The sequence below is a fragment of the Crocodylus siamensis genome, chromosome 5, assembly GCF_052110815.1.
Source record: "Crocodylus siamensis isolate JL-2025a chromosome 5, ASM5211081v1, whole genome shotgun sequence".
NCBI classification, from domain to species: Eukaryota; Metazoa; Chordata; order Crocodylia; family Crocodylidae; genus Crocodylus; species Crocodylus siamensis.
The window spans coordinates 160136241-160152224 of record NC_143399.1 but is presented as its reverse complement, the minus strand read 5'-3'; the positions used below and the strand labels follow the sequence as shown (position 1 = coordinate 160152224).

The 15984-nt window shown below is 47.2% G+C and overlaps 1 protein-coding gene across 1 annotated transcript in view; it reads right to left on the bottom strand.

Annotated features, from left to right (window-relative positions):
- Positions 1-15984, bottom strand: part of DGKB (diacylglycerol kinase beta) — a 604653-nt gene that overhangs the window by 370291 nt on the left and 218378 nt on the right. The window lies entirely within an intron of this gene.

Here is a 15984-nt window from a genome sequence, read left to right as displayed (position 1 = left end):
CAGATCTACTATTATACTTTAGAAAGCTCTGCAAGTGTTCACAATGCTTTTCAGGTGTAAAGTTAAGACAAGGGCTTGCAATCAAATATCTAGTATATAAATGCCACATTTACTTGACTCAAAAATGAGGTTTTTAACCCCATTCTGCCTTGGGTGAAATTTTCCTTGTCTGGGATTTCAGTACAAGGTGGAAGAGGGGGCAGACAGCTGCTGGAGCTCTGATACTGGCCCCTAACCTACATAAGAGCCAGTCAGAGCCACAGCTGCCTGCCCTCTCCCACCTGTATCTGCAGCCTCTGCCCCTCCTCATCCCTCTGCTACGTATTAAGTGGTTGTTTTATTTAGAAAAAAGTATGATGCTCTCCTTAAAAGATGACTGTGTGTGATGCTTTCTGTAAAATTCTGGAAAGATTTTTCAGGCCAGTGTTTCAGCAACTAGTCAAAATGAGATGCAGGAAAAAAGGGAGTTTAAGAGTCGTATATCATGCTTCCCTAGTATTTCATTGTTTCATCACACAACTGGTGTTAGGACAGGGAAGGATTACACAGAGTTTCAAGTGAGATGTCTTTTTCTAAGAACAATGGCATCTGGAACTTAAAAAAAATTATACACAAGATCTAAATTTTCTGCATATTCATAGATACTTGGCAAAATTTGGGGTTACAGCCTGTAGCAGCATACCATATCACCGAGGAAGAGGAGACTCCCAGCACACTGAGGAAGGGGAACCTGTGCAGTTTACTGAGACACATTTTATTTATACCTATGATTAACAAGTTGGATTGTTAACAAATAGTAGACCTACAGGCTTACAGGCAACCCTTCAGTGGAGGCCCCCCATCCTGTTGTGAATCTTTCTTGAGCTGTAACAATGTTGTTAGAACAGGTTTTGAAATCTGAGGTAAAGATTACAGCAGATGGAATCTAAGTTTCTTTTTGTGCAGGCAGTTCTCCCAGACCCAGTGGAAACGTCAATTATCTCACTTGGCAAACTCAGACCAGAGATTTTATAGTAGGCAGTGAAGCCCCTCACAAAATCAAGAGGAAAAAGTTCACTGAGAGTTTATTGCACCCAGAACTGAGGGTAGGCAAGTGCTGGAGACTGTTTTAGGATCTAGAAAAGCCACTATAGTGAATGCCTCTGTGCTTAAGAGTATGCTTTCTGAGATGTATTACCATATCAGAAAATGACCTTCTGTTTACCTGCACAAATACAGGCATTAGCTCAAAAATTCTTAAGGCTATTGAACTAAAGGAGAGAGATTTGCCCTCTCATATACAAGATTCCAGGCATAACTCACTGCTAACCACATTTGGGATTCAAAGAGTACTAGTCTGGATGGTCAACACAAAAAAATATGCCCTATGATGAACTCTTATTTGAACTGAGATTTATCAAGGATGAATGTTCTGACAAGTGTAAGAGATAGCTTCATCAAGAGGTGGAAGAGAAAGAAAGACCCAATAATAAAGCTAGATTTAGCTGGTGAAGAAACTGAAGGTCATTTAATACTTGTAAGAAATTCTGAAAGAGATTGGAAAGAGAAATGCTTCCAAACTGAGCAGCAGTTGGATAAATTACACACCGTTAGGTCAAAACGTGTTCCACCCACCTCAAAAAGACATTTAACTCCTCTGAGGCCTAAGGAAATTAGTAACCAAATGGTACCAGAATCAAAGGTCATGTATTTCAATTGTTTACAGCACAGGCATGTCATAGGAGACTGAAAAGTCTTCCAAACCCCAATTTTGTGCAAAAAACAACTGAACAGCAGATACTAAAGATCAAATTAATTTAAACTTCAAAAACAAAAGATCTTCCCCAGGCAAAGCTACCAGCAAGGGGTCTGTGTGGAAAACAGAGGCAGTTCAAAATCTAGTAGGGCTTGGTTATCACAGCTAAGTTTAGACAGATATAGTGCAAAGTACATGTTTAACAGATACTGGTTTTCACTTACCATGCTCAAGTGAAACAGTGCAGTGAACACTTATCTCTCTGGCTAGAAACAGACATTGTATTTATTTCTGGATAAACTGTGTCTATGTTTGTCCTGGAACTAAAATATCTCAGGATTGGCTTGTACATATATTGTCCTCCTAATCAGGGGTTAGTGAACTGCTGGCAGCAGTGCTGTTTTTCTGCCACTGATTCAATGATGCAGTCCTAGCATAACTGTTTGAATGTACTTTGCAATGTCCCGGAAGAAACTGTTAGTACCTCTTATTGATAAACTCTTTTAGGACTGATCCCAAGACAATGGACAAGGATGTCTGTACAATTGTACCATCTCCCAGAAAATGGTTTGCAACCCCTGAAATCCACAGCTCCTTTGTGGTACACAATAAACTGAAAGGAATGAAGTATAAATCATTCCTTACATAACTTTGCATTTCTCAAAGGCTATTTGTGGGACCAACTAGATCCTAGTTCTTATTTATCCAGTTTTACGCATTAACACTAGCATTTAACTGAGCACTGTAAGCAAGAATGGAGTTCTCATTTGATTAAGATGATTTCATTACCAAATGAATAAGTCTAACTACTGAGTCAAAAACTGCAGTGAGCCAACTTCAACAAGAGGATAGAAGTGAGATGACTGTGAAAGGAAGAGTCAATAACAGTTCCAGCTGGAAACTCATATATTACCTGTAATCTGGTATCTTATATTCAAAGAGATCCAGATATTGTAGTTGAACCTGGAGAAGTAGCAATCACCGCTTCAAAAATCTCATTTGAGAGACAGCTGAGGAACCTTCGAGAAAGACCCAAGGGTTACGGCTAAAGAATGACTTACTCTTATGTGATCTCCATTTCTTGGGGTTTTGAACTGAGGGGGAAAAGCCTGAACTATCGCAGTTTGTGCCAAAGTTCTTTAGCTGCTATAATCTCAGAAACTCAGTGGATGGACAACAAAAAGAGGCACTTGTAAAAGTTATGCACTTCTACGGCATACACAGCCCTCTGAATTGTCATGACTTCTGATCATTTTCAGTTGTAGGAGCATGAACAGCGAGTAGAAGAGGCAGGCAGATACACATATTGGAATCAGCATGAAAAACATGTTGGAGTCTTGAACAGGACACAAAGTATCTCTACACAACATTTTGTGTGGTGTATTAATAGCTGAACTAGATCTGGACAATCTGGCTTGGGTATCAGAAGCAATATAGGTACATTAGTAAGGCATATTGTCTAGAAAAGCAGGTATATTAGCCTATGTGGACTGCCTCAACAATATGGCTATACCATTTCTGGTACTCAAGCTACTTTAGAACTTACTCAGTTATCTCTGTACAGCACCACATTGTGCTACGTTGACATACTCAACTGTATGACTTCAGGAAAGTATTTAGAATTAGCAGAGTGGAGGGAGGCACTGGTATATTATAGTGGCCAGGAGTCTTTCAGAGATGTAGGCTGGAACAACCTGGCTTGGGTCTGAGGTGGGCTGGTGTTCTGAGCTGGCCACTAGCACCACCACTTGTTGCTGTTCCCCATCTGCAGTATGGGCATAGCTCCTCACCACTCAGCCCTGGTGTGGGCAAAGCCCCCTGTCACTGGAACACTTCTAGAGCACCACACCACCAACAATGCCAAAGTCCCCTGGCTCCATGGGCCAGATCCAGTAGCTCAGTGGACCAGATTCAGCCTGTAGGCTGTGTGATGCTGTGTGGGTATATTAGGAGATACAACAGGCACTCATAAAGAGCCTTAATGATGGCTTTAGTTATCTTAAATCTGTTTTCTTCACTAAGTTTCACAAAGGGGTTTACAGTTATACCAGTACAAATCTTTGTCATACCACCTATGAAAACAGCTATGGAACATTTATGCAAAGCTACAAAACAATTTTTTAAAAGTGAGCAAAATCTATAATAGGGATGTATAATGCTAAGTGAATTAATAACCCCACACTCACATTTTAATTAATATTTTAAATTATACATTTTAAAATTCTTTTTCCACTGTCCTCCTTATCTTGTTTTAGCTTCTAGTTATTTGTTTTTTGCTTTCTGTTCTGCTTCATTTTCACCCTATTTTTCCACTAGATTTCCAGTCCTTTCTTCACAGATGTTTCCCCTAAGCAAAACTGGGAACCTAACGACATCTAATTTGAACTTTTGAACTTACAATGTTTGAATGGTTATAAAATTAGGGAAAACAGAATTTCCCAGACATAATTCCATGCACTTCCTAGTGGCAATGTGTAATGTACTAAAGGTCTAAAGGGGGAAGGTTATACATACACAGCGCACATATACACATACAAATCCTCTTAAGCTATGGTCATCTGTAAATCACTATATAAAGAATTTCTGTAGTTTATCAATTATTTATTGATGCCAGTCAGCCCCTTAACAAATAATCACATACAAGCACAGAGAAAACATTTCAGCCTTCCCATCAGTCATGAAAGAAGAAGTCAATGTGGGGTGATAGGCTTAATTTTGCAGATAGGCAAATTATAGTGAACTGCTATGATGATTATTGGATCAGACATAACAGGTGGATTGTAAAATATTGTGCACCTTCTTTTTACAAACAAGTAGTTACAAGGAATGTAGTAGCTAATTTACAAGAGGGCAAAAAACTGTAATCTTAATTTGGTGGCTAGTATATTTTAGCCACAGCTTTATGGTTCATGGAATATGACTTGCTCAAAATACATGTCTATTTAAACTCACATCAATTAGACCTAAAAGGACCTCAAAATCACTATTACTAGGAGGTACTAAAAGCTTGGGACTATGCTTATTAAAAACCTTAGCCACTAAAAAGATAAGTGCACCACAGTATCCTGGGGTGTAGGTTGTAGCGGTGTTGGTCTAAGGACATAAGCAGACAAGGTTCTTTGGGTGAATCTGGTATCTTTTATTAGACCAACTTAAATAGTTGGAAAACAATTATTAAAAAACCCTTAGTCAGGCTAAGGAAGTTTCTGCAGTTGGTTTGTGCTCTTCCTGGATGGAATGAAAAGTAAAGAAGCCAGAGGCTGGGCTGGGCTGCATACAAGACAGGCAGTCAGTGAAAATGTAGATTGAGGAGTCAATGGGTGAGAGACAGGCTGGGGAGTGGTGGGGAGAGAGAGAGAGAGAAGGGGGATGAATAGTGGAGAGATACCTGGGGAGTCACATGTTAGGCAGGTTACAATGTGTTATAAATCCAGCGTCTATATTTAGAACCTCGCTAACCTCATCACCAGAGGCAAACTTCCTGAGGCCCAGAACACACCAAAAGGATCCAGACCATGCCATGACAAGAAATGCAAAGCCTGCCAACACATCTCCACCACCCCCACATACTACACCCCACAACAGAGCCATCAGCATTCCTGCATCTTTCAGCTGCACCTCCAGAAATGTAATATATCTCATCCAGTGCACCAAATACCCTGATGGAAAATATGCAGGAGAGACCAAACAACAACTGTGCACCAGAATGAATGCACACCAGAAATCTATCAAAGACAGGAATACTCAATTACCTGTGGGGGCACATTTCTCACAAGAAAACCACTGTCTCTCTCCAATATCTCAGTCCTGATCCTTAAAGGAAACTTACAAAAGACTTCCCAGACATGAGCCTATGAACTCCACTTCATCAACCTCCTGGATACTAAAAATCATGAACTAAATATAGACATTGGATTTATGACACATTATAACCTGCCTGACATCTGACTCCCCAGGTATCTCTCCACTATTCATCCCCTTCCTCTCAGATAACTCTGTCTACTTGAGGTCCACATCAAAAAATCCCCTACTGATGGTAAGTGCTTACAATCATTCTTTCATAGGAGTGTGTGCGGCTAACACCTTTCTAAAATACGACAAGAGGAAGAAGTGGTGCTATGATGCTGTTAAGCTAACAGTTTAATGATCACAGTAACTGGGAGACATGGGTTCAGCTGCCTCCTTAGTTATTATGAGTTCAGATTCAAATCAGGAGTTTTCATTTTATCCAATGACTTCTATTTAACATATATAAATATTCCAGACAACTGGAACCAGATGCCAAAGCTCTCCCCTTACAGGTGGGTGCCCTAGCAGCCAGGTTACAATAACTTTCTCCTTTTGGATACTCTCTCTGACCTTAAAGATCTTGCATGTTTTTCCACACAGTCACCCAGCATTGCAGGAAAAGAGAGAGAGGCAAGGGTGGAGGGAAGTGGCCTCATTGAACCTAGCCCAATGGTTGTCTCCTGGAAGGAGGGAGCGGTAGGTTTGAATTCCTGCAGGCTATACAGGGCATGTCTACACATGCATTTGTTCTGGGAACAGTTCACCCTCGAGTAAAGTACTCCAGAGTAAACGCTCCAGGGCACAAATCTACACATGCAGAGAAGTGGGAGCAGATCTCCTGCTCCTAGCAGCAAATTGCTCCTGCTTCCTGTGGCCCTGCACTGGGCCCCTTCCACCACCAGGGGGAGCTAGGGCTCTGGCTGCTCCTGCCTGCAGTCAGCAACCATCTTCAAAAGACAGCCCCAGTCCCTGCTTCCTGGCCATCTGCTTTTCTGGCCAGGAGTAGTGTGCACAATGTGGGAGCAACACGCAACAGCTCCCTCACTGCAGACTCTGCCTTCCCACGCCATAGCTGCTCCTGCCCCTGCCAGCAACATCCAATGCCCTAGGCTCTTGGTTGCCACAGTGCTGGCCCTGTTGGCCCACCACAGTAACCACTGTCTGGCCCAGGACAGTCTAGACCCTGCTGGCTCCCCCATGCTAGAACAGCTGCCTGGCCAGCCTCACCGCACCATCCCAGGCTTCCCACCACTAAGCAGATACCACCCAGACTTGGTCCCACTTGTCGGTTCTGGCAGGGACACTGACAGCATGCTCCTGGATGCCACTGCCAGGGCCATTCATGCCCTCCTGGGCCTCCAGCTGTGCTGCCTCTGGGCCCATGTGGCCAGTCAGTACTGGTGGCTGCAGACTGTTCAGCAAAAGCTGGAGGTGTTCTGATGACTCAGGCCAACTTCCAGGACTTCCTAGAGCAACTCTGCCCACATCTGGAGAGGCAGAACACTACCATGTGGCAACCCCTCCCCACAGACACCTATCCGGTCATCACCCTGATTAAGCTGGCCATGCTTGCCAGCTTCATCTACATTGGCCACCTCTTCAGTGGGCAAGGCAACCACTAGGGAAGCCATCCTGGAGATGTTCAACTCCCTCCAGGACATGCTGGGGCACACTGTGCTCTGCATGAAAAGCCCCACTGGCTGTAGTGACAGGGTTCCATGCTTGGGCTTTCCCCAATGTATTGGGGCTCTGGATGGGACCCACATCCCCATCACCTGCCCACCCCAAAGTGACTACCCCTACTACTGCCAGCAGGGCTTGCACTCTGTCATGCTCCAGACCATAATGAACTACTGTGGTTACTTCACAAATGTGAGTGCTGGCTGGGCAGGTAGTGCCCCCTGGACACTTCATGCTGGGAGTGCTGGATCTCCAGATGGCCGTGGTGGTTGTCCCACCCTTCATCTGGGACCCCATCTACTCAATTGCTCCCCTGCATGATGCAGCCCTACACTGGCCAGATGGACTCCCACCAGGCCCACTTTAACTGGTGCCTAAGCCAGACCCATACCCTCATGGAGTGTGGTTTCAGTCAGCTGAAGGGATGCTGGAGCTCCCTCACTGCCTGCTTCAAGTTTGCCGAGGCCAAGACCCCCCTGCCCTTCCCCACCCAGGTCACTGTCACAGCCTGTGTGCTACATAATATCTGTGAAGCCCAGGAGGAGGGACTCTTTTGCAAGGCCTGGAAGAAGGAGGCACAGTGGGCGGAGGATGCCTGACAGCAGAAGCACCAGCAGTGATGGCAGTAACAGGGGCCCTGGGTGAGCCACACACCTTCCAGCAGGGGCCAGGGCACCAGGTGCAGGATGTGCTGGCCAAGCACTTCTTCCTGTACTCCCCACTCCATCCCACCTGGACAAATGTTCACAGACCCCCTCCCCACCACCCAGTCCCAGCACCACAGTCACTGCAGATAGTTCTCCAAAAAACACTTTATTCCCATCACAGAAACAAACCCCCTTCCTCTTACCAGCAAAGCCCTCTTCCCTCTCCCTCCCCCACAACAGAGCCCATCCCCACTCCCACCACAACAGAGCCCATCCCCCCTCCCTCCCCACAGCACTCCTACACCATCAATAAGAAACCCTCTTCCACATACAAACTATTTACATTGTTGTGCTTGTGCATGCCCTCCTGGGGTGGGGGGCCATGAGGTAGAGGCACCTAAGAGGCAGAGCCTGTGGACAGGCACCCAGCACCATGGCCTATGGCCATGTCCCTGTGGGTGTGCATGCTGCAGTGAGCACAGCAGGCAAGGGGCTTGCCCAGGGGTAACGGTAGTCACTGCTCTCCCAGTGCACCCTTCTTCCCTTCTGGCAGCCAGTGGTCAGGGCCAGCAGAGCCCGCACATAGTGCTGGGTCCACTATAGGCAGCTGCTGCTCTGCAGCCATGTGGAGCTGGGGCGAGCCGTGAAACTGGGTGGCAGGGATCCCAGAGCATGGGCTCCTGGCTGGCGGAGGTGGTACTGCACCTCTGCCCAGGGCTATGGGGGAGCCTGCTGTTGGGCAGTGGGTGCGTGCCAGGGCTGTGGGTAGGGACAGGGCATCGGGCAGCACAAGGGTAACTGCCAGGTTCCAGATGGTGTCCAGTACCCAGCAGTCTTCCTCCATTGCCTCCACTGCCCTGGCTATGAGCACAGCCTGCTACTTCAGAGCCTCAATGTGGAGCTCCTCCAGGGCCAGGAGCCCTACTCTGAATCACTGGTCCACCCAGTCCTGTGCCTCCACCCACCAGGCCTCCTGCCAGGTGACATCATCCACTTGCCACGTCCATAAGTTCACCAACCACTCCTCTGACACCGTCACCAGACAGTTCTGGAGGAGGGTACTGTATTGGGTCCTCCTCTGGCAGAGATGGCAGGGCCCTGGCCAAAGGCATTGAGGACCCTAGTCCACTATCCCACATGCCAACTGCTGCCTCACCCCCGCAGCTGCAGCACCTGCAGAACCATGAGAAAAGCTGTTTTTGAGATTTTCCAACATTTCTGAGATAAGATGCTTTGTTCCAGGAGGTCACGTGCAGCTTCAGATCAGGGGTCATGGATGCACAGGTGCCCACAGACCACATAAGTTGGCTGGGCAGGCCCAGGCTCAGGCAGACACTGACTAAGCCCCACATCCCCATTCACTCACCAGCCACTGGGTGCTGTCCACAGTCAGCCTGCCTCCCCTGCCCTGCTCCCAGGCTGGGCTAGGCTTGGCTCTTGGCAGTATCTGCTATCATGGCTACAGAACCATCCCCCCCACCCTTCTCCTGCAGGCCAGCCTTCTCCTGTGCTGCAGCTGAACCCTCATGCTCAGGGGGCAGAGAGCTCCCAGATGACTGGGACATGAAGCTGCTCTCTTGGGAGGCACCACAGGGCCTCCATGCCAGGACCCCCATGCCAGCGCTGTGCCCCGAGGATGCCTCTGTTGCATGTGCCCCAAGCACTGCACAAGGATCCATCTGCATGGACTGAGGGGTGTCTGACCTACTTGCACACCTGGCACAGGACCCAGAGCTTTGCCAGTGCCACGTGCACTGCCCTGCAACCTCTGCTGCCATCTGGAGGGTTACCTGTGACTGACCTATATGTCCCTGCCCCCTGCAGATGAAGAGGACATCACCGCCAGCACTGACACATTATTTGGCATGTGACAGGCCCATGCCCATGCAGAGGCACAGGCTACTCAATAGTTTTGCACTATCTCCAACCTCCCTGCTGGATGGGGGGGAATCTGGGGGCCAGGGGAACACAGGCAGGCCAGGAAGGAAGGGAGGGGGGCTGAGGCAGAGCCAGGGGCCGTGGCAGGCAGGGCCCCCCTAGTGCAGAGCTTACCAGGTAGGTGGGGCCAGTGTGCCTGGCAGCTCAGGTTGGTCCCTGATGATGGTGATGGGCAGGCACTGGCCTGGGCTTCCAAAGCTGTTGTATCTTGCTGGGGGTGGGGAGCTTGTCACGATGGGCTTCTGGTGGCCCAAGGAGCCTCCCCAGTGTCACATCATTGTGGGTGCCAGGCCATGTAGGAAGTTTGGGCAGGCCACCTATGCTTGAGTACATGGCAAAGCTGTGGCCAGGGTCCCAGGGCACAAGAATGATATCCAGTTGCCACATAAAAGGCCATGGACTTGTGGGCAGTCCCCTACCAATGGTTATGGTCAGTGACAATGATCCACTGTGCCTGAAAGGCCTTGACCTCTGTGCAGCACTAGAGTACCCACACTCCAACATATGGCCTGACAGCCCCTTGTGAACATGGGTCTTGGAGTGCCTGCCCAGCGCAAACCAGCTGAGCACTTCAGCCTTGCCCCATAGTGCCACAAGATCTGCAGTCTCCTCCTAGAACCAGTTGGGTCCTTGGGAAGTGGCTGTGGCATAAGGGAGGACACCAGCATGGTTTTCACAACAGCTCACTCTCTTGGTGCTGCCAGGCCTGGGAAGCTACCTGCAGCACCCAGTGCAGGGTCACAGAATGGAACTGGCAGCTGCATGGTGGGGTGATACCAGACAGCATCTGCAGGGTCCATGCAAGTTGCTGTGGATCACCTGCTGCCACATGGAGCTGTCCCTTGTAGCCACAAGCTGGCTGCAGCTGGGCCCACATGCTGCCAAGTGCCTGCAGCACCCTGTGAGGCTGGATGGTGCAGCACTAGCAGCCATAGATGTCAGGGAGCAGTACTGGGGTGCAGGCAAGATTCCTCAGCTGCCCTGTGGCCTGTACAGGGCTACACAGAGGCCAGGTATGGCCACAGGCTACCTGTAATTGCCCCAGGGTTTCAGCATGGTCTCAGGATTGGGGCTGGCATAAAGCTGGCCGTTAACCTTACGGCCCTGGGGTTAAGATGAGGCTGCCCGGGTACAAATTTGCTCCCAGTCAGTGTCTACACGTATTACTGTACAGTAACTACTCACAAGTAAATTTGCTACTTACATTTGCAGGTAGCAAATTTACCTCGCAAGTAGAGGAGTTTACTGCACAGTAAGCAAGTGCACATGTAGACACGCATATTTACTGTGCAGTAAATTACTCTAATGAGCAGTAAAACATCTTGGATAAACACACCCAGAGAGAACATGAACTAAAGTGTCCCTCTTTCTGGCTGAACAGGAAGATATAACCACCTCTAGCCATATGTCAGAAGAAGATCATAGGAAAACAGTGGAACCTCACAAAGCCATTTATTTCAGCCCCCTCCTCAAAGCAGAACCATAGAATCAATGAGTCAGAAGGGACCTAGACAGATCATCTAATCCAACCCCCAGCCATGGGCAGGAAGGAGCACTGGGAGTGGCAGGGGTCATAAGACCCCAGCCAGATGCCTATCCAGTCTCCTTTTGAAGATTTCCAGGGAAGGTGAGAGCACCACTGCTCTGGGAAGCCTATTCCAGGCTCTGGCCACCCTTACAATGAATTAGTTCTTCCTAATATCTAACCTAAACCTATTCTCCCTCAGCTTGTGGCCATTGTTCCTGGTGAATCCAAGGGGGGGCCCTGGTAAACAGACTTTCCCTGAGTCCCTGCTGGTGGCCCCTGGTAAGGTTGTAGGCAGCCACAAGATCTCCCCTCAGTCTCCTCTTGTGGAGACTAAAGAGATTCAGGTCCCTCAGCCTCTCCTCATAGGGCTGGCCACGAAGGCCCTCAACCATATGAGTGGCCCTCCTCTGGACCCTCTCCAGGTTCTCCACATCCTTCTTGAAGTGCGGCGCCCAGAACTGGACACAGTACTTCAGCTGTGGCCTGACCAGCACTGCATAGAAGGGGAGCAAGACCTGTCTGGACCTGTTAGTAATGCCCCTGTTGATGCATGACAGGGTGCGTTTGGCTCTGCCTATTGCTTCATCATATTGGCGACTCATATTCATCCCGGAGTCAATCATGACTCCAAGATCCCTCTCTGCCTCTGTGCTGCTGAGAGGGTCAGCCCCTAACCTATAACCATAACGCTGGTTCCCTCTCCCCAGGTGCAGCACTCTGCACTTGTCCTTGTTGAACAGCATCCTGTTCAGATCCGCCCACTTCTCTAACCTATCCAGGTCTGCCTGGATGCAGTCCTTGCCTGCCAGTGTATTCACTTTCCCCCACAGCTTGGTGTCATCAGCAAACTTGAACAGGGTGCACTCCCTTGTCCAGGTTGTTAATGAAGATATTGAAAAGCACCGGCCCAAGGACCGAGCCCTGGATCATCTCTGTTAGTACCTCAATTCTGCCTAAATCCTACTTTAGTACTTCATTACATCTAGTCCTTTGTCTTCTAGAATCAAAAGATTCCAAAAATTCTGGTCTGTGGGTATTATGCCATTGAAAACTTGGTCCGAGAGGGCCCTGCTATTCAACTTAAAGCTACATAAAACCAGCTATAGAGTTTTCAAGCACTAATTTTGCAGCTAGTTGGCTCTTTTTTTCATGTGACAATGACTTTGCATGTGTAGCTGGTCTAAATTTATTGCACAATTAACCTAATAAGTGTGTAATCATTTGCATTTGTGGCTCATCTTACTTTTCACTTGTGGCCATTCTAAATTTATTGCACAATTAACCAGTTAATTGTGTAATATATGTAATATATCAGGGGTCATAGGAAATAATGGAAGCTTTATTCCTTATCTAAATGCATCAAGGATTTAATCCCATCTGTGCAATTTGAGCTATGGCACCCGTGCTGGCTCCATATTGTAAGCATAGGATCACAGATGACGTACATATTGGCACATAGCTAGGCTAGGGACAGAAGGTACACATAAACCAGTTTAAGTCATCAGAAACTCATTTAAATCTATAACAGAACAGAAGCTCAGTGCATATAAACCAAATTTCAAAATGGCTGAAACTGGTTTAAGATAAGCCTGGTTCAAGTCAAGTCACAGTCCCCAAGCACCCCAGCATTTTGCAGCCCTACGCTGGGCTATTCTGCCTGCTCCGGAGAGCAGGGCTGGCCCTTCCCCTCTGCTCTCTAGCCAGAGCAGTGAGGGCTGGCTGACAAGTAGGTGGAGGGGGAGCAAGCCTGGCTGGGCATGCAGCCTAGTCTATGGGGATGTGTGGAGACTGTCCCTCCCAGGCAAACCTCAGATCAGGGCTGGGGCCAGGAAAGGGGGTTAAATTTCCCTTCCCCTGCTCAAACTTACTACTGACCGCAACTGTGGACTACAAATCCCAGAAGCACCTGGAAGTAAGGAGAGGAAGTAATGACAAATCCAGCAGAGTCCTGCTGCTCCGATTCTGGACTGCAAATCCCAGAGACATCAGGGGCAGCAGGAAGTGGAAGTGAATACACTGCCAGTAAGCTGTGCTCTAGCACCCCCTGGCTTCTGGCCTGAGCCACTGCAGGCATGTGGCTGTATTTCCTGAATCAAAGGTAAATGTCTGCTCACTAGGGCTGTGCAAAGCTTCGGTCTCTGATTCTATTTGGTAGAGATTCAGCCTGATTCAGCAGCCAAATCTCCAAATCCAAATCAAATCAGAGGACTCTTTAATCTCTCCAAATTGAATCAGAACCCTCCAAATCAATTTGGAGAGATTCAGAAAGATTCGGTTATTCAGACATAGATGCAGCTTTAAATGTTTTTTCTACATACCTGTAGGTAGCAGGCGGCTCATGAATGCAGCGATGCTGGGGTGCATGCAGTGTCTTGACAGCAGGCCTGGAAGTAGACCAGAAGCACTGGTCCCAACTGGGCCTGGGGGGCACCCAGGGTCCCCCCACAGCCGATTGCTGAGCCACAACGGTGCAGGGGGGACCTCCGTGCTACCCACTGGACCCAGAAGTGGACAGGAGGTACTTCCATTCCACTTCTGGGTTTGCCACTGAGCACGTGGAGGGCCCCCCGGCACTCCTGTTGTACAGTCCATGTGCCCCAGCATCGCAGCGATCATAAGCCATGCTGGTACCTTGGAACTATGTAGAAAAAAAATTTAAAACTGTGTCTATGTCTGAATCGCTGATTCTTTGAATCAGAATCTAATATTCAGATTCAGATTCAGCTGAATCGAATCAGGGACAGTGATCTAAATCAATGAATTGAATCACTATACCTGATTTGGGCTGAATCCGAATCAAATGGGGCCTGCTTCTCACACCTGTACTGTTCACTTCTCTTCCGATTTAATCTGTGCACTTTAGACAAACCGGCAAAGACTAAATTGATTTAGTCTTGGGCTTTTTTACTGTCTGTACCTAGACTTAATAGCCTATATCCCTTCATCTCAAATTTGGTTGTCTAAGGACAAGCTTTAACTATGCAGTGAATTACTGTTGAACAGACCTTACTGTATTCAATACATAGCATGGCACTAAAAAAAAGTCTGTACATTCCAATGTGAAAAGAGTGAAGCTTCTTCACATATTGGGAATATTGGCTACTTGTACATGCCACAGAGGTTTACTTCCATTTAATCCTCCCTAAAGTGAAGCAATGGGTTTTTAAAAACACCATTTCAATTTAGGGAGAATTAAACTGAAATAACTCCTCCTTTGGTATGTATAAAAGTGTCAGGCCCGATCCTTACCTGCCTCTCCAGCAGCAGGGGGGGAGGGGCGAGCTGCCAGCAGAGCGAGGGGTCCACGATCTGCCGGGGGGGGGCAGGGCTGGTGCTTTTCTCCGCAGCGGCACCCCACAGGCAGCACCCAGCTGCAGGCACCCCGCACCAGTGGTTCAGGGGGGCACCACAGCCATGGAGGGAAGCACCGCCTTCCCCTGCCCCCCATACAGCTGCAGAGGGAAGCACCAGGCCACTGCAGAGCTCAGGCAGCAAGGCAGGCTCCAGGGTGGTGGGGAGGGAAATCATGTTTACCGCTTTTTTTTTTTTCTTTAGTACAGCCTGCCTGCACAGGCTACCTGCATAGCCCCTGAGCTGCACGGGGCCAGGTGCTTCACTCCACGGCTGTTGCACTGTGTTATGTGGCAAACTAAAACACCTCAAAGGTGTTTTATTTTGCTACATCCTAAAATCATTTAAAGCGCAATATGCCATTGACAGTGTAAATAGCAATGCCATTAAAGCAGTGCAAAAGGGCAGTTAAGCTGCTTTAAAAGCCAATGTTGTGATGCATATAAAGTCCCATTATATAAGAATCCCAACTAACTCATTACATATTTCGCTGGTAGCAGTTAAATATTAACACTAACAAAATCCGTGTTGAGTCATGGAGAACCATGCATCCTGCTTTTTACTAGTACAATGTTAAGACAATATTATTGTATATGTTATATATTAATAATGTATTAAGTATAATATTTCAGTAACTTATATACTAATATTTTCTGGTTGTTGTAGCAAAACTAGAACTTGGGATTGATTCATTTTAGTTCCCAGGTTTACTAAGAAAGAGAAAGAAACTGCCTGTAAATGATTCCCTTCATGCCAAACTGTAACTGGATGTGACGATGTATATATGATATGTTCAAGAACAGAAAATGGACAGTTCAATAATATCACTTCTTCAGTTTTATACATGTAGTAGCAAACAGTTCAGGTATGTAAAGGTGTTCATATGTAGTACTACAAAGTGTCTTGGCACTACAAAGTGACCCAGGACCCCTCAAAGGGGTCCCAGAGTGATGCAACAACCCAGTTTGTGAACTCCTGGTATAATCATTTGCAAGTCATGCAATTTTTTAACTGCCATTAGTAAGAAAATAGAGACTAGGAATATTAACTTTATCCTCTGACTACTCTATTTCTATATATCTACTCTGTTCCAGAATTCACAAACCAGGAATATAAAAGTTCCCTTTTCATAACAAACTCTTCCTCAGCATCTTTCTACTCTGTTACATTAGATACATATCTTAAAGCTTGAAAATATGAAAACAAGACAAAGTTATGGCTGAAAAAGAATTAATAGATTTTGTTCTAGGACACTGAAAGAACAAGTATGGATAATCTGACACAAGTGATTTCATCTTTTTGCAGGATATGCAACC